Source organism: Schistocerca cancellata, chromosome 5, assembly GCF_023864275.1.
Source record: "Schistocerca cancellata isolate TAMUIC-IGC-003103 chromosome 5, iqSchCanc2.1, whole genome shotgun sequence".
NCBI lineage: Eukaryota > Metazoa > Arthropoda > Insecta > Orthoptera > Acrididae > Schistocerca > Schistocerca cancellata.
In genome coordinates this window covers 384,076,964-384,098,198 of record NC_064630.1, presented here as the reverse complement: position 1 = coordinate 384,098,198, position 21,235 = coordinate 384,076,964, and the positions used below count along the sequence as shown (strand labels likewise).

Below are 21,235 nucleotides of genomic sequence, written 5' to 3'. Positions count from 1 at the left end.
CACTGCTCGCTATCTACATCTACGTGATTACTCTGCTATTCACAATAAAGTGCCGAGAACCACCTTCATGCTGTCTCTCTACCGTTCCACTCTCGAACGGCATGCGGGAAAAACGAGCACTTAAATTTTTCTGTACGAGCCCTGATTTCTCTTATTTTATCGTGATGATCATTTCTCCCTACGTAGGTGGGTGCCAACAGAATATTTTAGCAATCGGAGGAGAAAACTGGTGATTGAAATTTCATGAAAAGATCCTGTCGCAACGAAAAACGCCTTTGTTTTAACGATTGCCACTCCAATTCACGTATCATGTCTGTGGAGCTATCTCCCCTATTTCGCGATAGTACAAAACGAGCCGCCCTTCTTTGAACTTTTTCAATGTCATCCGTCAGTCCCACCTGATGCGGATCCCATACTGCACAGCAAATACTGCAGAATAGGGCGGACAACCGTGGTGTAATCAGTCTCTTTGGTAGATCTGTTGCACCCTCTAAGTGTTCTGCCAATGAGTCGCAGTCTTTGGTTCGCTCTACCCACAGTATTATCTATGTGATCATTCCAATGTAGGTTATCTGTAGTTGTAATCCCTAAGTATTTTGTTGAATTTACAGCCTTAAGATTTGTGTGACTTATCGCGTAATAGAAATTTAGACGGTTTCTTTTAGTACTCACGTGAATAACTTCACACTTTTCTTTATTCAGGGTCAATTGTCACTTTCCGAACCATGCATATATCTTATCTAAATCATTTTGCAAGTCGTTATGATCATCTGATGACTTTACAAAACGGTAAATGACAGCATCATCTGCAAACAATCTAAGACGGCTACTCAGATTGTCTCCTATGTCGTTAATATAAATCAGGAGCAATAGACGGCCTATAACACTTCCTTGGGGAAAGCCGGATATTTCTTCTGTTTTACTCGATGACTTTCCGTCTATTACTACGAACTGTGATCTTTCTGACAGGAAATCACGAATCCAGTCGCACAACTGAGACGATATTCCACAGGCACGCAGTTTGGTTAGAAGACTTGTGAGGAACGGTGTCGAAAGCCTTCTAGAAATCTAAAAGTATGGAATCAATTTGACACCCCCTGTTGATAGCACTCATTACTTCATGAGTATAAACAGCTAGTTGTGTTTCATAAGAACGATATTTTCTGGTTCCGTGCTGACTAGAAGTCAATAATTCGTTTCCTTCGAGGTACTTCAAAATGTTCGAATACAGTATAAGTCCTAAAACCCTACTGCAAATCGACGTTAGTGATATAGGCCTGTAATTGAACCTGCAATTACTCCTACTTCCCTTTTTAGGTATTGGTGTGACTTGAGCAATTTTCCAGTTTTTAGGTACAGATCTTTCTGTGAGCGAGTGGTTGTATATAATTGCTAAATATGGACCTATTTTATCAGCTTACTCTGAGAGGAACTTGACTGGTATACAATCTGGACCGGAGGCCTTGCCTTTATTAAGTGATTTAACCTGCTTTGTTACACCAAGGATATCTACGTCTATGTTTCTCATCTTGGCAGTTGTTCTTGATTGGAATTCAGGAATATTTACTTTGTCTTCTTTGGTGAAGGAGCGACTGTTATGACCATACGGCACTATCTCCAGTTGGATAGGCATTGGGAATGGATTCAATAACACTGGGCTTGTATTCAGCAGGACAGAAGTTAAAATGTCCATGTATTTATTTTCATTCGGGGTCATCTTACAGAAGTTCGACAAAAACACCGCTAGAAATCCTTACAAATGCTAGTCAGGCCTATAGATAGTGCTGTTGGATTTGATCACGAACGCTACCTGTGCAATGTCCTCAATACATTACAAGCGGCAGTGGTGTTCAGAACAGTGTGTCGGAGCTAACTGAATTCGAACAGGAACAAATTGCTGGTAGCCCGTGTCATGGGAGCTTCTGTAAAGAAGGTAGCCGAAGTGTTTGGTGTTTCAAGAGGCACCATATTGTCGATTTATACCGCATTCAGGGAAAGGTGAGAAACATCATCCGCTAAATTGGAACGCGAAACGGAAGTGTGTATTGAAGTGATCGTGTCGAACGATCATTGAAGACGGTTGTCACGTGAAGTAAGTGGACGGCAGCTGCAAAAGTGACTGCAAAACTGAATACCGCACTCGCGATGCCTGCCGGCACCAAAATGACGTGGAACTAGCCCCAGAAGCAGAGAACTGCAGAGCAAGCTGGGATTCTAAAACCAGTCATCAAAATTGCGAGCGCCCATAACAGGAAAAAGTGGTGTCGAGACCACAAAACCGAGGCTATGGAGCAATGGAAGAAAATCATTTGGTCAGATGTGTTTTGTTTTACACTTTCTCCAACTTCTGGACGAGTTTTCATCCCAAGAGTGAACGATGACAGGGGTTCGCTGATGTTTTGGGCAACATGTCGTGGTAATACATGGGCCCCATGGCTTTTCTGCAAGGTCGCGTTACTCTCAGCGATTATGTGATCATTTTGATTGGTCAGATTCATCCCATGGTAGAATGTTTGTTCCCAAATGGCGATACTGTGTTCAAAGGCGACAGCGCCCCTTTCCACACAGCTCACGTCGTCCAGGATAGTTTAAAAGCGCGATGATGAATTGTGGATCTCCCCTCTCCACCACACTCACCGGATCTCAACGTTATTGAGCCTTTGTGGTCTATTTTGGAAAGATAGGGCCGTGATCGCTGTCCACCTCCATCAGCGTAATCTGAACTTCCGCTACTCTGCATAAAATTCCCTTGTAAACCATGAAGGACCTGTGCTCATCCATTCCGAGATGACTAAAAGTTGTTGTGAATTCCAAAGGGTTTTCTACACCGTACTAGGCATGATAATGTGTTGTGTTTATGGTGTTTCCATATTTTTGCCCACCCCAAGCACAATGATATTGCACTTGCCATTATATACAATCAATATAAATAGCTCAAAAATATGCAAACACAGAATATATCAATATGCTTTTATAAGGACAGGACAGGTGATGGTCCAGGGCCTTGATGAAGGGACCATCCCAGCATTTGCCTCATAGGAAAAAAGGAAAACCTAAATCAAGAATGCTGGATAGAGCAAACCCGTCCTCCTGAAAATGTGGTCAGCGTCTTAATAGCTGCACTGCCTCTTTCGGTAGGTTCCTATTGTAAAGTGTTCTTTAATACAAACACAGTTTTACTCCACACATCAAGAGCTGAAGCTAATGATTCCAGAACTTGGTCAACAGTGTCAAACGCCATTAAGATTTAGCCATTATGGTTTAGTGTTGTGTGATTTCCCTAAAACTCTGAACAAGGATTATTCCTTTGAAAGGGAACCGCTGATTTCCTTCCCCTTTATTCTTCAGTATGAAACTATCCTCCGTCCCTGATGTCCTCGGCGTCGACGCGACATTAAAATCTAATCTTCCTTCATTCCTTCTTTCTCGGTATCTCTCACTTCCGTAGTCAAGGAAGTTTCGTGACATTCGCCTGAAGTAATTTAGAGAAACGTTTAGAAACCTGAATCTTGACAGTTTAAGGGGGTTTGAATCCATCTTCTCCTACAGTCCTCTCTCTATCTCTCTCTCTTAAACACTGCGTCATCATCCTCTTTACGTGTAAGTATTAATAAGTATGAAAGAAAATGTTCGTTTTTAAAGGGATATTTGATCGGCGTGGGCTCGTTTCGGGAGTAAATAACTAATTAAATGTAATGTTAGAAAAAGCTGCAAATGAAAATTTTCCTGAAATGGTTTCCGCCGTTGACTTAAACAAGTTTACTGTTTCCAGTCACTATTTATTTCCATGTTTCGGAGGTTAAACCTTCATCATCAAGTGGATTTATGTGGATTTATAAGGGTTGTATGTGTTGCGTTGCCTAGAAGTGGGGGGAAAAAACACTACTTCAATAAGTGGCTGATAGTTTAGTGGAGGTCGTTGACTGAAAGGTTGACGGAAAATGCAAATGTTTTTCCTCTTGTGTTACATCACATACATCATTACACTTTGTAAACGCTGAAAGGATAAAAAATGACGTCTGCAAAGAACGTTTAACGAAGCAAAACAATATGTTGGAGCAAGTCTCAAAGCACTGTGGAGATCTTTCGTTGCACAGATGAACAGAAATGTAAGCCTAAATAAGACCTGTGGTCATAGATTCTCTTGTGTCAAGTATATAACATAATACTTTGTACACACTTAAGTAATCAGAATGAAATGTTAGAAACATTAAGTATAGTAATTATGTCACTGGAAACGGTAAACTTATTATTTCATTCGACATCAACAACAGTCACGGTAGCCGAAACCAAAAATGTTCGCATTTAAAAGTTTCTAGGCAGTCCGCAGTCATTAAACTTGAAAAAATCAGTATATGAAGTTCAGAGCACCCAAGAGGCTTCCATCTGGCTTATGCATAGAATCTGGTGACATGAGGATTGAAAATGTTGATGATGTTAAATTCCTGGCATTAAAACTTGATAATTTAGTTGAGAGGAGAATGAATCAGAACTGCCCAAAGGCCTAAACAAGTCATTGTTTGCTTTTCAAATATTGTTTCACACAAGTCGGACGCATCGCCCCATGTACACTCCTGGAAATTGAAATAAGAACACCGTGAATTCATTGTCCCAGGAAGGGGAAACTTTATTGACACATTCCTGGGGTCAGATACATCACATGATCACACTGACAGAACCACAGGCACATAGACACAGGCAACAGAGCATGCACAATGTCGGCACTAGTACAGTGTATATCCACCTTTCGCAGCAATGCAGGCTGCTATTCTCCCATGGAGACGATCGTAGAGATGCTGGATGTAGTCCTGTGGAACGGCTTGCCATGCCATTTCCACCTGGCGCCTCAGTTGGACCAGCGTTCGTGCTGGACGTGCAGACCGCGTGAGACGACGCTTCATCCAGTCCCAAACATGCTCAATGGGGGACAGATCCGGAGATCTTGCTGGCCAGGGTAGTTGACTTACACCTTCTAGAGCACGTTGGGTGGCACGGGATACATGCGGACGTGCATTGTCCTGTTGGAACAGCAAGTTCCCTTGCCGGTCTAGGAATGGTAGAACGATGGGTTCGATGACGGTTTGGATGTACCGTGCACTATTCAGTGTCCCCTCGACGATCACCAGTGGTGTACGGCCAGTGTAGGAGATCGCTCCCCACACCATGATGCCGGGTGTTGTGTGCCTCGGTCGTATGCAGTCCTGATTGTGGCGCTCACCTGCACGGTGCCAAACACGCATACGACCATCATTGGCACCAAGGCAGAAGCGACTGTCATCGCTGAAGACGACACGTCTCCATTCGTCCCTCCATTCACGCCTGTCGCGACACCACTGGAGGCGGGCTGCACGATGTTGGGGCGTGAGCGGAAGACGGCCTAACGGTGTGCGGGACCGTAGCCCAGCTTCATGGAGACGGTTGCGAATGGTCCTCGCCGATACCCCAGGAGCAACAGTGTCCCTAATTTGCTGGGAAGTGGCGGTGCGGTCCCCTACGGAACTGCGTAGGATCCTACGGTCTTGGCGTGCATCCGTGCGTCGCTGCGGTCCGGTCCCAGGTCGACGGGCACGTGCACCTTCCGCCGACCACTGGCGACAACATCGATGTACTGTGGAGACCTCACGCCCCACGTGTTGAGCAATTCGGCGGTACGTCCACCCGGCCTCCCGCATGCCCACTATACGCCCTCGCTCAAAGTCCGTCAACTGCACATATGGTTCACGTCCACGCTGTCGCGGCATGCTACCAGTGTTAAAGACTGCGATGGAGCTCCGTATGCCACGGCAAACTGGCTGACACTGACGGCGGCGGTGCACAAATGCTGCGCAGCTAGCGCCATTCGACGGCCAACACCGCGGTTCCTGGTGTGTCCGCTGTGCCGTGCGTGTGATCGTTGCTTGTACAGCCCTCTCGCAGTGTCCGGAGCAAGTATGGTGGGTCTGACACACCGGTGTCAATGTGTTCTTTTTTCCATTTCCAGGAGTGTATTTCTCGACTTATTCGTACACTGTGACTGTGTTAGGCGATTCGTTAGAGAACCTTTTACCATGCTTCAAAGGCAGCAATTCCGCTCTGAGTGCTAATCTCTGTGAACTTCGTCGCGTAAGCTTGTGGCGCAGCAGATTCTGTAACCCATACTGAGGAGGTGTTGCTGAATGGTATCGCTTTTCACCATGTGTTGTGATCCAACCGCCTTGCCTCGTTGAATACAACGGTTCTCTTCAAATCAGCGAACTTAAACAACGTCGGGCGTGGCCAGTAGTTGGATGGGTAATCGCCTGCGTACGCCACGTGCTGTTGAATGCTTTCCTTTTGCCTTCATGACGAACGGGTGAAGGGCTGGTGGTGTAAGGTTCCTGATCAACAGACACTAAATATTAAGTTTCAAATCTCTTAGTAGTGTATCATGAAGTGAGGGCACGTGACACGGTTGCTGGTGATCAGTCGTTCGGGTGGGATCGTTAAGCTCGGCGGCTACCTTGGTACTAACCGAGAACAGTGCCGTGCCGTATCGCAGTACCCTGGATTGGGAGTTTTGTTAAATTCTATATATATTCATCAAAAAATAAATGCTGAATACTGCAATATTATTTACTATGTTAAATATTGTGGGCTAGCATCAGACTCTGAAATAACCCAGTACCACGACAACATAAATACGGACATCGGATATTCCGAAGTACGCACGAAATAATATTTTATACACAGCGCGCGACTCACCGCCTTCTAACAGATAGTTCGCTTGAGCGCTGCTATTATGGAGAGAAAATATGCATGTTTTTATGCAAACTGAACTGATTAATTTGGTTCTCAGGGGCTACTGGTCATTAATGTACCAACGTTCACAAAGAAAAATATTTTTTATGCTTATCAAACGGAATATTTTTCTGTATTTACTATTCGTTATCTGCAAGGTAAAAACAGAGGAGAATCTCATCTGTCGTTAAGCGGCCAATCTTAAACATACTGAACTCATTCAGTACGAAAACATTAATGAATGGAATCTGTCTTTACTTTACTAGCTTTGGAACTATTAAAAGATCAAAATAGTGAAGTCTCCCATATTTACATTTAATATTACAGACTGAATTTCTAACTAAAAAAAAATATCGTCAGCGTAATGGCCGACCAAATGCTGCTAGGGAAAGAGAGCTCCCCGCAATACGAAGTTATTAAATATCAGACTGTGATACAATGGCAGCCTTCCGCTAAACGAAACAAGCTAGGGAAAAAAAATCTAACCCAAAAAAACATTATCTCTGTTCTTCTTCATCTACATTACACAGATACCATAAACAAAAGGCTATTTGTTAAACGCATCGCTGTTTGCGAGCTTTACAGATAATAAACTACACTTTTTAATATTTGATATTCATCGCGCACACGGACGCAGTCTTTCAATAATTTATATCTCACACGTTACTACTGTTTAACAAACCAAAAACCCTTTTAATTTTTCTCGAAATGTCAATTTATGTCACGTTCCGTCATAGCCGGCACCGGGTTTCACCCTCCACCTTCTCTAATCGTAAACCAATACAAGCATGATACTGCACTGCATACACCCGTTACAGTTGCGTGTACTTATCAGATACATTTTATCACACCACTCGCACACTTCGCTGAAGAACTGCGTCAGGCTGGAGGTCAGAGAAAGAGTTCATCACCCCATCCAGGCCATTACCTGATAAGCACAAGTTTAGTGGAAAAGTGCGAGTCTAGGAATTCTCGCCGACCACTGTGACCGAGTGGTTCTAGGCGCTTCAGTCCGGAACCGCGAGCTACTACCGTCGCAGGTTCGAATCCTGCCTCGGGCATGGATGTCTGTGATGTCCTTAGGTTAGTTTGGCTTAAGTAGTTGAAGTCTAGGGGACTCATGACCACAGATGTTAAGTCCCATAGGAGCCATTTGAACCAGGAATTCTCCTGAAGCGACTTACCGAAACCACAGAGAGCGGAAAACAGGGTGGCCATATGGGATTTCAGCCTCACTCGTACCGAACATACCAGTCTGGAGAAATGCAGCACTTCCATCCATTTTGAAGATTTGCGTCTCCTGACTAAATTACTAGAGATAACAGCTTTGTTGGAGGGGGAGTTACCGGCCGTGATCTGGGCGAACCGACGAGTAAGTGACTGGATCGTCATGACATATTGTTCTGACCGTCAGCGGATGGCCAAGCGCCATGTCAGCGGGTCTGATCGTGGTCATGTCTTGGGAATCATCTCAGAAATCGCGCAGTACCTGGGCTTTTCGCATAGCACTGCTTCAAGGACTTATCGTGAATACCTAGATTCCAGGAAAAACACCACCGCCAGGGTCAACTGCATTGGCTAAGAGCGTATTGGTCACAGGAGTCACCGACTTCGTGAATTGTAACAGTGGACACATATGATAAAATGCAATAAAAGACTCGCCCAATTGCTTCCAGGCAACAAAAACTAAAATATAAAGACGTATGGTAATAAGGGGATGAATGCTCCTAACCAGCTGCAATAAGGTAATATGTTTTTTTAATATTTTACACAGCAGGCCTGTTTTGCCTTATTGCCATTATTAAGTGATGTCTAGTTGGAAGCGACGACTTTATTGCATCTATAGTAAAGCCTTTCTGTCATGTCTTTATAAGTATACTATCAAAACTGAACTGTCAAAATACCTGAAAAAAAAAGTATTTTAACCTTTCGATAACTACAAGAACTATTATACGTATCGAGACATGACAGAAAGACTTTACTATAGAAGGAATATGGTCATCACTTCCAACTAGACATCACTTGATAATGGTAATAAGCCAAAATAGGCCTGTCGTGTGAACTATTAAAAAACATATTACCTTCTTGCAGGTGGTTCGGGGCATTCATTTCCACAATGTCTTATACCGACGTATACTATGCTGCGGGCCCAACAGAACGTAAAAAACCGTCGTATAGTATTGCTGGCCGAGGACGTTCGCCCGCCTAATCTGAAAGGTTAGGTTTTCTGTCCTTCGCGCACAGACGCCTCCATAGAAGCTGTCCTGTATTTACTGCTCTTGGGCTAAAGAATACACCGGGATGCGGCTCGGCCGCCGCATTTGAAAATTTTCCCCGCTCAGGGACTGGGTGTTGTGTTGTCCTGTAGGGACATCGACACGCAAGTCACCGAAGTGGCGTCAACTCGAAAGACTTGCACCAGGCGAACGGTCTACCCGACGGGAGGCCCTAGCCACATTGCATTTCCATCTAACGTAATATACGACTTAATGGAACTTCCTGGTGGCATAAAATTATGTTTCACACAGGTACGCGAAGACCTTTGCTCTTCACGGGAAACGTTCTCACCAACTGAGTCATCCGCAACACGGTTCGGCTATTACATTACGGTCCGCAGAGCCGTGCTTCCCGCATAAATGTAAAGGGAATGAGCGGGTCTCATGAAAAACTTCAGCGACTGTTCTTATACGGAGTGCCTCTTCGAATACCCGGACACAATCGATTGCTTGGCGTGACGGTGCAAATATATGGACTGCGCAAACACCGTCTCCCTTCCTCGCGCGACGTCTTAGCCCACGAGTAAATGAAAAACTATTGACTGGTACCTTTGAGGCAACGCTACTGTTGTCTCTACTGTCTAACACAACAGCATCATTTCTCGAAAGAAAGCAAATTACTGCTTGTAACACATACAATGCTAGGATGTAAATGAAAATCAAGGTCTGAATTTCTCTTTGCTCTCCCACCGTTCTTGGTTTAATGAAAAAGAGTTTTATAATTAGCGATAACAGCCACAAAATACGCACAAATTTGGTCGGTTGGTTTGGGGAAGGAGACCAAACAGCTATATCATCGGTCCCATCGGATTGTGTCAAGGAAAGGAAGGAAGTTCCTTTCAAAGGAACCATCCCGGCATTTGCCTCGAGCGATTTATTTATGTCTTGTGTTCGTTATTGTATAATATTTGATACCAGGAAACATTCGATTCTTTAAAACATCTAATGTCTGATTAAGATGGGTTAATAGCTGCGATTAAGCACATAACCCAGGAGAGATTTAGGAAAGGTTTAAAATTATGCTTAAAGTTAAAGTTAGTTGGATGTCGCTAAGTGCTCTCATTATGTAACACTGGACGAATATAAAGTGGGTAATTTGCTCTCCGTTTTATGCAAAAGCTAATTTTTCACGCATCTCAATGTTTTTAACGTCATATCTCCTGAACTATGTGTCGTACAATGATACAATTTGGTAGGTACATTCTGTGATATATGTAGATACTGTTTGGAAATTTTGTTGCGAGTATAATTAGTAGCAAACAAGTAATAAATTAAAATGTTATGTCTGATGCTGGAGTTTGACTGCAAGAACAGCAGAAACGTAGTTGGCGATGAACTTTTTACGTCTCATCGTTGCATTGCGAGGAGTCAGCAAGAAGAAGTTTCGTAAAGGTTTGAAATTATGTGTACAGTTTGTTGTAAATCGCTAAGTGTTCTCATTCTCAAATACTGGATGAATGAAGTCCCAGTATTTTCGCGCCTTCACTTACGCTGCCTCAAGAGAAACACACTGTTTCTAACTGTAATACTTGTTTTATTGTGTTTAACTTTTATCATGATCAGATTATGATAGCATTTTAAATGTTTAAATTCGGTCTGTAACCACACGATACTGAATGTCTGGTTTTTGTTGCCCCTACGCTGCCATTGGTACCGGTCCCAGGATAGCGTTTTAGTAATACAAATGATGCTACTGGTCTGAAACAGCTCACCGCCACGCGACCACCGAAATTGCTTAATGTTTCGATAGATGCCAACGAAAATTTGGTTAGGACAGCTGAAGATATAAGGGAAACAGCGAAGAGCCTTAGAAACAGATACCAGTCAAACAATTACTGAATCCTGCATAGAATAAACACTGTAGCCTGGGAAGAGACTTGAGCAGTATTTAAGGAGATGGTGAACAAGAGGTCACCTAGAATCGATGAAATTAATGCGAACATTAATTCTACATTTGCTATATGTAATGTTCATTCTAGTGTAGATAGACAACGCAATGCCAGAAGACTGGGGTAAAGATGTTCTCTGTTCATGGAAGGTAATAGTCAAAAGTGTTCTGTTGAATAATAATACTTCTTTCACGTGCTCTATAAATTCTCGAGAAGACCCTACAGGAGCGATTACGAACAATATTGGAGCTTCAATTAGAAGAGGAACAAAACGTATTCAGGCCAAAAACATCAACAACAGATCTAATCTTCAGTGTGCATATGTTAATGGAGAAATACTTGGAGAAAGGTAAAGATCAGATCCTATTGTTCCTTGATATCAACTGGCATATTCTTCTTTGTTTTTGCCCGTTTTTCTACAGTGTCAGCATTTATATATGTGTTTTGGCAATGTTAGTAGTAGCTGCCGGCCGGATGCCGGATGTACTTCCGGAACCCTCCCCCCCCCCCCCCCCCGTCCCAACCTCTCCGGCACCTAACACCAGCCTACGCCCACCCCCCACCCCCGAGACGTAATATGTGTTCTTTTTGTCTGCGACTAGTGCTTTTTTTTTGCCGATCATGTAACTGGGATTGGACGTGGGAAACCACCTAAAAATCACATCCATGCTGTCCTGGGCGTCGGCCCTTGTCGTTAATTCGCCATACGTATTCGATTTGGAGTCGGACATCTCTCCGGATCTTATAAGCAGGCAGCTCGAGTACATCTGAAGAGAGAAGTCCAAGGGACTCGGCGGCAAAGAAGACCAAGAACACTTTGGGTGGTCATCATAAAGTTGTACATTACAGTGAGAGAAGAAACACTGGATGATGTGATGAACAATAGGATTTATCCTGATATGAAGATATAGAGGAGGTTTTACACAGCACTGCGGAAGTTGGAGATCTTCAGTGAGGATGATGATGATGATGATGAGGAGGATGAGGAGGAGGAGGAATATCAAAGATTCACTACACATGAGGATATCAGTATCATGCATCTTTCAGAATGCTGGGCCCAGCATTTTGTTTCTGGTGGGTGTGAAGTATTTGTTTCAGAGAGAGAGTAATGAAGAAAGCGTTACTAAAAATCGGCAGAATATATTGAAAAAGTTTCTCTTCTTTCTCTAACATAAACTTGTCGTTCAAATACTGATATAAAAACCTTACCGTAAACTAATTCCAGTGTCGTTTCTTCAAATGTACTGTACATAGGTTTTTCTGTAACTGGTGTTACTGACTGTTCCAAAAGTTTGGTAATATTATGTTCCGTCAAACAGGAAACTGACCGGGAGAACATACATGAAGACTTTACTAAAACATTTGACAAGCTTCTTACCGATTGATTCCAATATCTCAGATAGAGTGAGCCTCCTAAGTGAAGAGACCAGATTGAAACTAAGTGTTAAAGAAACGCCAACAGAGTTATGGTAGCAACAACTGTTCGTGTTCTATGATTCTTAATGACGTTACCGGACAAGCTGATGCACTGAGAAGAGTCATTATCCTCATCTGGATTTTGTGGTTACGAACGTCAGCCTAAAGGCAATACCATTCAACTAATAGATAATCTATTTGTAGTCCAAAAGTGACACTAAGTCATTACCAATGCCTAAAATTACTGTTTCTTAGTCACAATATGACGTTGGCCCATAATGCATTACCTTATTGTATGAAGTTGCGCAAGGGGAACATCCTAGAGCAGCGGCCGTCAAATGTTTTTTTACTCTGGAGCTATCGCTAACATTGTGGGCTGCATGTGTGTCGATCTTATAATTAATTGATAACCTACATAAATTAGTAGCATGATATGAGCCCGACAGGTAAGCGGCTTACTTCATTTAGCTCACGGCCGAATTCACCACTGTCATTTCAAACCAAGGATCTCTACAAATATTACTGTCTGTGTATATTACTGTATGTTACTGGGCGAGGTGGCGCAGTAGTTAGCACACTGGATTCGCATTCGGAACGACGACGGTTCCAACTTGCTTACAGCTGTCGTGATTTAGGTTTTGCGTGATTTCCCTAAATCGCTCCAGGCACATGCCGGGATTGTTCCGTTGAAAGAGCACGGCCGACTTTCTTCACTGCGCTTCCCTAATCCAATGGGACCGATGAGCTCGCTATTCTAACCCCTTCCTCCAAATCAACCAACCAACAACGATATTATTGGACATGGCTGTTACTGGAAACATGCGGTAAAGTTGCAGTAAAGAAGAACTGGAAAAGTAAGGAAAAAACGTCGCGCTGTCAGTGCTTTAAGGTCAGTTGTGCATTTACTATCATCCTCGACTACACGATGACTCACATAAGCCGACGTAAGCGCCCTCATACCCAGTGCAATAATACTGAGGTCACTAATATCACTAATACACTCTTAGGAAGCTCTTAACGTTAGTCGACGTTTTTGAATTCGGCTATTAAATTGGTGGATGCACAAAAATAAGGTGCGTCTGAAAAGTTCACTGCGTCCTTCAGTAAAATAAATGAGAAAGAGATACGGACAAAATACCTTTAGCGGCCTGCAAAGTAATCAAAATTATCTACAACACACTTCTGACATCGGCTCTAAGGCTGTTGGAAACTCTCGAGCAAACACTTCTTGTGGAATCGTCCGAAGCATTGTGGTCACGCGTTTTTGGATATTAGCAACGTCTGTGAATGTTCGTGTACAATAGTGCTAATCTTCAACTCTTCTCATTCTCAAAACAGCCACCGGTCATCCGCAATCATCCGTCGCACTCGTTCGATGTTGTCTGGGATTCTGCGTGTTGACCCCAACGCGGCCCATCCTCGACACAGTCCTTTCCATCTCTAAAGAATTTAAACCACTGATGCACACATTTCTTACTCCCTGCCTCGATACTTGCACTAACATTCCATGAATCTCCATATCTTTTTCCACTAATTTTGAGCAAACCTTCATGTTAACGAGGTTGCTCCATTTTGCGCTCTATTTTGCAATGACACGAGTGCGGCGGATGCTTGAGGATGAACGGCAGAGCGGAAGAGTTGAAGATAAGCAAAAACAGTGTAAGCACTATTGTTCACGAATGGTCTCTTGTAGCGGATATCCACAACACGTAACATTACAGTTTCCAACACCCTAACAACCCATGTCAGAAGTGTGTTGTAGCTAATGATGATTACTCTGAAGGTAGGGTAAATCAGGGTGATATGGTGAACAAAAATTTGGGCCTCGTAGAAGACAAGAAATTGTTTATTTAAACAAAATAAAAACGCTCTCTTTCACAAAATACGTAAGTAACACATTAACAGTACCACATCCTCTTTAAGGCACTAAAAAGTTAAAAAAAATATTTATGGGTGAAATGGCGAATGCCCTGTGGGTGAAATGGTGAACTATTTCCCCTGCTTTTTGCCACATACGTCACACATAGATTCATATTTTGAACAGTCTTCATGCAGCCAACGTTGTTAGCTAATACATTTGATCCAGTCCACATCCTTTTTAGTGCAACTGTACAGTTCACCGCACCCTACACATCAACACTTTTCATCATCTGCGTCGTCATCATCGTCTTGCAACTGGATATCCAGCGACGAGTCGGATTCGGTGTCAGTGGTAGACGCTGTTCGTTTCTTAGGCTGCTTCTTTTTGATAATTCCTTTGGTAGTCTCTTTGGTTACGGTTTTGCCTTTGGTTACGGTTTCTCCTTTGGTCCTTTTTTTAGCATTTGCTCTACTCTTCACTGACTCATTTTGTCGTTCTCTGTTTCGCAGGTTGTCGATGTTTTCTGGAGAAGTCAAAACCTCAGCTAAAGCTCTGGACTTCTTCCTTGCAGATGCAACTTTATCTAGGATAGGTATCGGCGAAATATGGTCCAAGAGTTTGCCAGGGGTTATTTGAAATTCTTCTGTTGTCACTGTCGAGGTCACATCTGTTGCTTCTGATGAAGACTGCATGTTTTCCTGTGGATTTTCCGCCCGTTGCGAACAGCCCAGTTGTGATGCTTGTATGGGTTCAAGTCCCTGATCGTTATCTACGTCTGCAGTTGCTTCCTCCGAGGGATTAGGTATCTCCTGCAAGTGCGAACAACTTGGTCGAGGTGAAGTGGGTCTGTTTTCATGTCGTTCGTTGTTTTCCTGATGTTGATCTGAAGCTGATGTTAAAAACGTGTATTCGGAGATGACATCAGGATTAAACGGGATGATTCCTGTGCTTCTGAACCCCGATATTGCATTCTCTGTCGTAGCTGCTTGTACCGATGCCTTTGTAAGCAGTCCTCCGAACACTAGTCTGGAAATTCTTCTGTTTGGATTCATTTTAATGTAGGAATTGCAAACATTGTAATAGGATTTCAGAACTTCAAAAAATGCTCTGTCTAGCGGCTGCAGATAGTGTGTGGTGTGGCTGCGTAGACAGAGCAAAATTATCTTTTTTTCTGCAAACTCTAATGTATCCACGCTGCTGCAATGAGAGCTATGTCCATCCACAATAAGCTCGATGTTCCCTCAGGCTTCCTCGGTGCAAAATTGTTCCTTAGCCACAGAAGAAAACTATCAGTTGTTACGTACGCCGACCTTTGTGACACGAAAATCATGGAACCCGGTGGCATAATGTCCTTGTGGCCTTTCTTTTTTTCCCTTCAAAACACAAGCTGGTGGTAAAAACATGCACTCTCCATTGCAGCAAGCGATTACAGATATGGTTTCACCCTTTTCACCGGATGTTATCGCTGGAACGCTCTTAGACCCCTTTGCTGCCAACACGTAACCTGGTCTATTATTCAGCTGAAGTCCGGACTCATCTACGTTGAATATATTTCTCGGCTTATCAAGGAGGTTATGCTCTACCAAGATGTTCTGCAACAACGAAAAATAGTCTGAAACGTTTTTCGTACTTAAACCCCTTGATCGTGCTTGTGAAACTCCTTCCGATTTGTGGACTGAGAGCTCCGGATTTCTTTTTAAGGATAAATGTAGCCAGTCCATTCCAGCAATTTCCTTTTCTCGGTTAAATTTGTGATGTTGTTTATATTTCTCAGCTTGTTTATATGCCATGGTACGTACTTCTGTCCTCGTCCGTGCAAATCCGAAGTTTTTTAATTTTATGACACGTTTTACCAACTTTTTCTCGCATTCTTGTGTTAGTACAGGCGGCCCACCCAAAGGTTTTTTTCATAAAGCACCCGTTTGCTAATCGTCTCTTCAGCGTTGACCATGGAACGTGAAACTCCTTTGAGGCTTTATTCAGGCTCAGTCCATTTTGCACCGCTTTTACGGCATGGTTAAGTTGCTCCTCTGTCCAATCAGCACGGCCGGATCCTTTTTGTCTTTTGTAAAATGTAGGCATCTTTGCCTGGAACAATGGCAGTAGTTAGAACATTTACTTTTTTAATCAGTGACAAACCAAACTGTACTCGCAAAAAAATATATAAAAACTAATTTTTAAATTAACGATTGTATTGAGACGTCGGATAAAACAGAATATAACTCTCGCATGGGATAGGGAACGCTGACATTTCATGACTTGTCAAAAACTCTGGTTGGGATGTACCTAAATAAAAGCTTTACACTTTGCACGTAAGAGAAGTCCTTCACCGTATCACCCCTGCCCGAGTTCACCATTTCTCCCATTTGCTATGGGTGAAACGGTGAATACTACGAACACATCTCTGTGTATTAACGAGCCAAAGATTTTGTTTTATGGACTCTTTGTGGAGGAAATGGAGAGATCGGACGTATGAGAGAAGGAGAAAGATTGTTTTGGTATCAGACGCCATTACGGTATATAGTAAATGTTCAAAGAGTTTTTTTCACAAAATAAAATACAATAACTAACATAAAGTATTCAAAGTGTTTATATCTCCACACCGAAATTAGTTAATTACCACAGTACAGATATTACGAGACGTAGATGTATGTATTTATGTATCAGTATTATATGTGTCATAACATGTGTTTGTTCTGTGTGCTTTATGTACTGTAACACGAACGTGACGGACTGAAGCCACTACTAGCAACTTATTGTACGTCGTGAGTACATCACACATGAATTTCGTAGCAGTGTCAGCACCAGGCAAGCCACAACCATCTTTTCGGCCCTGTTTATCTCTTCTATCTTCTTTCAGTAGTATACTTCCTTTCACTATAAGTGAATTGATTTATTTTTTGGTGAACACATTATATTTATTGTGATTTGTTGTATCTAGGTAAGAGTGTGAAGCTATTCGTAAACTATACATTTTACTATATGGTTAAGACTAGGTTTCAAAGTAAGATGGAGCAGGAAGGTAATTTGCACGGAAATGTGCAGGCAGTTGAGGAAATTCCTGCAACTCAGACTGCAGTTACGACTCAGGCACCACCCCGTGGTGAAGAAATAAGTGTTAGAGATCTCCTCGTGGGTAAATCACAAACGATGCAGGATTTAACGGCAACTGTCCAAACCTTATCTGCAAATCAAGATAGTGTATCCGCAACTGCTCAGAATGTAGCTGCCGAACAATTCAAGCTGGTAGCCGAACAAGAAAAAAATATCTCACATAGTGCATACCGTTGTTATTGAACAGGCTAGCCTATCTGCAAAACAAGATAGTTTACGACAGAAACAAGATAACCTCGAAGCCGAACAGGGAAATATTTCTGCCACTGTTAGAGATTTCATTGCTAAAGTTAACACATTACCTACCAAGTTATATTTAGACAATCTCAAATCTGATGTTGACCGTATAAACTCACAACAAATTGATTTAGTAGAAGGTATGGCTAGTCTAAAAATCTCTCAACAAACTATTCCATCCGAAATTTCATACATTAAACCTAAGGTAGCAACATTAGCAGACAAGGCCGAGGAAGTATTCTTGGGGTATGTTCTAGTGATTGAAACTAAAGTATCACAGTGTGTTGCTATACAGTTACAGCAAGCAATACAACAAATGCCAGCATCCTTAGTACCCGATACTGCACAAATCTAAACGGAATTTCTTAATGTAAAGCAGCAAATCGAAGCCGAACTTATCAAATGGAAGGAAGATATGGAGCAAACCATAGATGACTGCAATAGAACCATTCATGACCTCAGGTCGAATATTCCAACAAAACATGTTGCATTTTCTGACGAAATTAGGCCGAATTTGCAAGCAACAACTTCCATGATGAGTAACTTTGTACCGACAGCTAAAAGTGAAGTTGCGGTGTCACACACATTCCATGGCAGTATACCGAACAATAATCTGTACGCACAGATGCTCCTGGAAGAGAAGCTACTAAAGCATCGACAATTTCAGACCTTTCTACCGGAGAAGCGATCGGTTAATCTAGTCGTTTTCATTCGAGGAGTCTTGCCTAGGGCATGGTATGATGCGCAGAAAATCGGTTTCGTAGCAGGCTACATACAAGGGGAAGTAAGCCTTTGGTGTACAGATGTAATGGAGACATGGCAGACGAAAGAGGAATCTGAAAAGGCTTTTCTCAACCGGTAATGGTCCAAGGGAATCCAGAAGCGTTTGAAGAAAGAGGTGTACAATCCAGAACCCTTTTCCTTCAAATCAGGCAACATCCGGAGATACTTCGAGAAGTATTTGAATAAGGCCAGATATTGGACCGTAGCTGTTCCTCAGATGACACAGTGAAAATTATTAACACCAAACTTCCGGTAGATGTGCGTGAGAAGTTAATGTTGAGGAATTTCTATCCTTGGTAGACTCAGTTGACCTTCTCCAAGAAGATTTAAGAAAGAAACAAAATAGTGGCCCGTCTAATTTCTTTAATAAATATTTTGCAAACCGGGATGGACAGAACCACAATAACAGGGAAAACAATTCAGATAGCACGAATCACGCCGAACGTCAACAAATGGTGCAAATGGTTCAAATGGCTCTGAGCACTATGGGACTTAACATCTTAGGTCATCAGTCCCCTAGAACTTAGAACTACTTAAACCTAACTAACCTAAAGACGTCACACACATCCATGCCCGAGACAGGATTCGAACCTGCGACCGTAGCAGTCCCGCCGTTCCGGACCGCAGCGCCTAGAACCATCAACAAATGAAGAACGTTCAGCGACACAGTGGTTTACGGAATACGTATATAGATGTAGAAGTACGAGTACTTTTAGAAGTTCGTTTTGATTCTGTATAAATCAGTACACTCCGTGTTTAGTGTACTGAAGCGCACGGCAGATATCGTTTGCTGGATGGGCTCTAATTAATTGAAATGCTTCTCCATTTCATTACACTGTGAAAGAATAGTAAAGGATGAAGTCAAACACGAGTGATAACAGCATAGAAAATCACCAGAGAATGACCTGCGTCATCGCGGAAACAGAATGGAATCCAATATAGATTTCTTCTCACGGTGGCCATAAATAACCAGACGCTCCATAAGCCACATAAAATTTTGCTGCTCATAAACATGTTTAACGAGCTACTATAAAACTGAATGTTCGAACTGCTTTACTAGCTCGCCCGGCTCTTTAGGGAATTCCTTAACATCTGTGTCACCAGTACTGCCAACTGTAAGAAATACTTCCGAGTGACACCATTATAGATTATACATATTTATCAGAATTTCTCCAATATCCTACTGAGCACCTTTTCGATATGAATACAAATGCCGTAATACCAGGAAAACAAGTTACGTTTAATAGAACAGTACCTGCCCTTAAACTGATGATATGAATGTGTTATTCAATTCTCGAAATATGACATGTCGGCTAACTACGAGCAGCTTTTTAGCAAAGAGTGTAGCGTAAGTGGTTATTAACTCATAGGTTCTATTCAATACCATATTACTTTTCTTGGCACTGTCAAACAAGATCAAGATAAAGTATACGACTTAGAACCGAAATAACAATGGTTTCATTGTTTTTTAATTGTTATGCTGATGGATACTAATCGATAACGTAGGTCAAGGGCAGGTATGGACAGAACAAGGCGCAGATAAAACTAATTCTAATAGGAGAATATTATCCGCAGCCACGTCCCATCCGCGAGTCCCTTATCTCTGTCCACATCAGAAAGTCTTCTTTTCTGAATCCGCATACAACATTTTGCAAACCACATTACCCCCTTCGGGGCGCCGGAAATTTAGCAGCTGGCTCGCGCCTGGTTTAAATATTTAACTACTGAAACCGTACCTCGTAATAAACACTCGACGGACTAAAACATGGAGGTCGATCATGACCTCATTTTAATACCACATAACGTTTTTCTTGATATGTTACAACTTCCTATCGTAATTAACGTCAAAGGAAGTGCGTGACGCCAAACGCTCAGAACCTCACGAAAATATGTTTAGAATGTAAATTGCTAGTACTAAAAACAATGGTATCAGCCATTCGCATGCAAAACATACTTGTCTGCAAGCGCCATTCGACAGTGACATGTTGTACTGGCACCGACAAGTACTTACTCTAGTTGTGTGAACGTGTAGCTGGAGTAGGAGGTCGTCTTTTAGAGTGTTCGGTTGTGGGTGTATCATGAAGCGAATTCATCTCCATGAATGTTGTCAAGATGTCAGAAACAAAGCTGCGACATTCTGACTATGGAGTCGAGGGTATGGAGTTCGCGAATATGGTATATAGCATAATAATTCTCAAATACAGTTAGGATGACCAGAAATACAGGAAATACAGGAAGAGCCTGTAACTGAAGTTGGCTCGTCCAGGAGTACAAGACTTTCATCTTGAGACTAAAATCAACCTTCAAGTGGAAGTGAGTACGAACCATCTCCATCCAAAATATAGAGGACAAGTATGTTACAAGATATTAATGACGCCACAGTGGAGAACATTTATGAAGACTGTTAGAATTGTGACTTCAACTATATAGCTGCCTATAGCAAACTTATGAGGCGTATAACTGCATTCAGACTAAAAGAAATTGCAAGGTAATATGTATCAGACAACGGCAGTCGCCTATGGCGCAGGCACGAGCCACACAGTAGTGTATTGCGGGTTGCCGCGCTTCCAGTAGGCCAGCAACCCAAACGCGGAGATCACAATCCCAGTAGCCGTAGCCCTCACGGTATCAGGTGGTGCTATGCTTGTAATATGCAGCTGTGCTATTGCTGTCACTACCTTACCTCCATTAGTGACGTGTCACCGTCACGCTGTCCCAGTATTCTTCTGTAGGACGGACTTTTTGGAGACCGGCCAGTCACTCTCTAGTTAGTCGACATTGGGAGTTGATAATTCACTTCTATATGGTTCTTGAATCAGAGTTCCACTTGTTGAGTGTGCAGTACACACCGGTTTTTAGCTGAGCACGCCTGTGACCCATCAATCGGCGTCTGTTGCATCGCG

The 21,235-nt window shown here is 42.6% G+C and overlaps 1 protein-coding gene across 1 annotated transcript in view; it reads right to left on the bottom strand.

The window, feature by feature from the left end:
• LOC126188556 (major facilitator superfamily domain-containing protein 6) overlaps positions 1-21,235 on the bottom strand; it is a 375,350-nt gene that overhangs the window by 162,356 nt on the left and 191,759 nt on the right. The window lies entirely within an intron of this gene.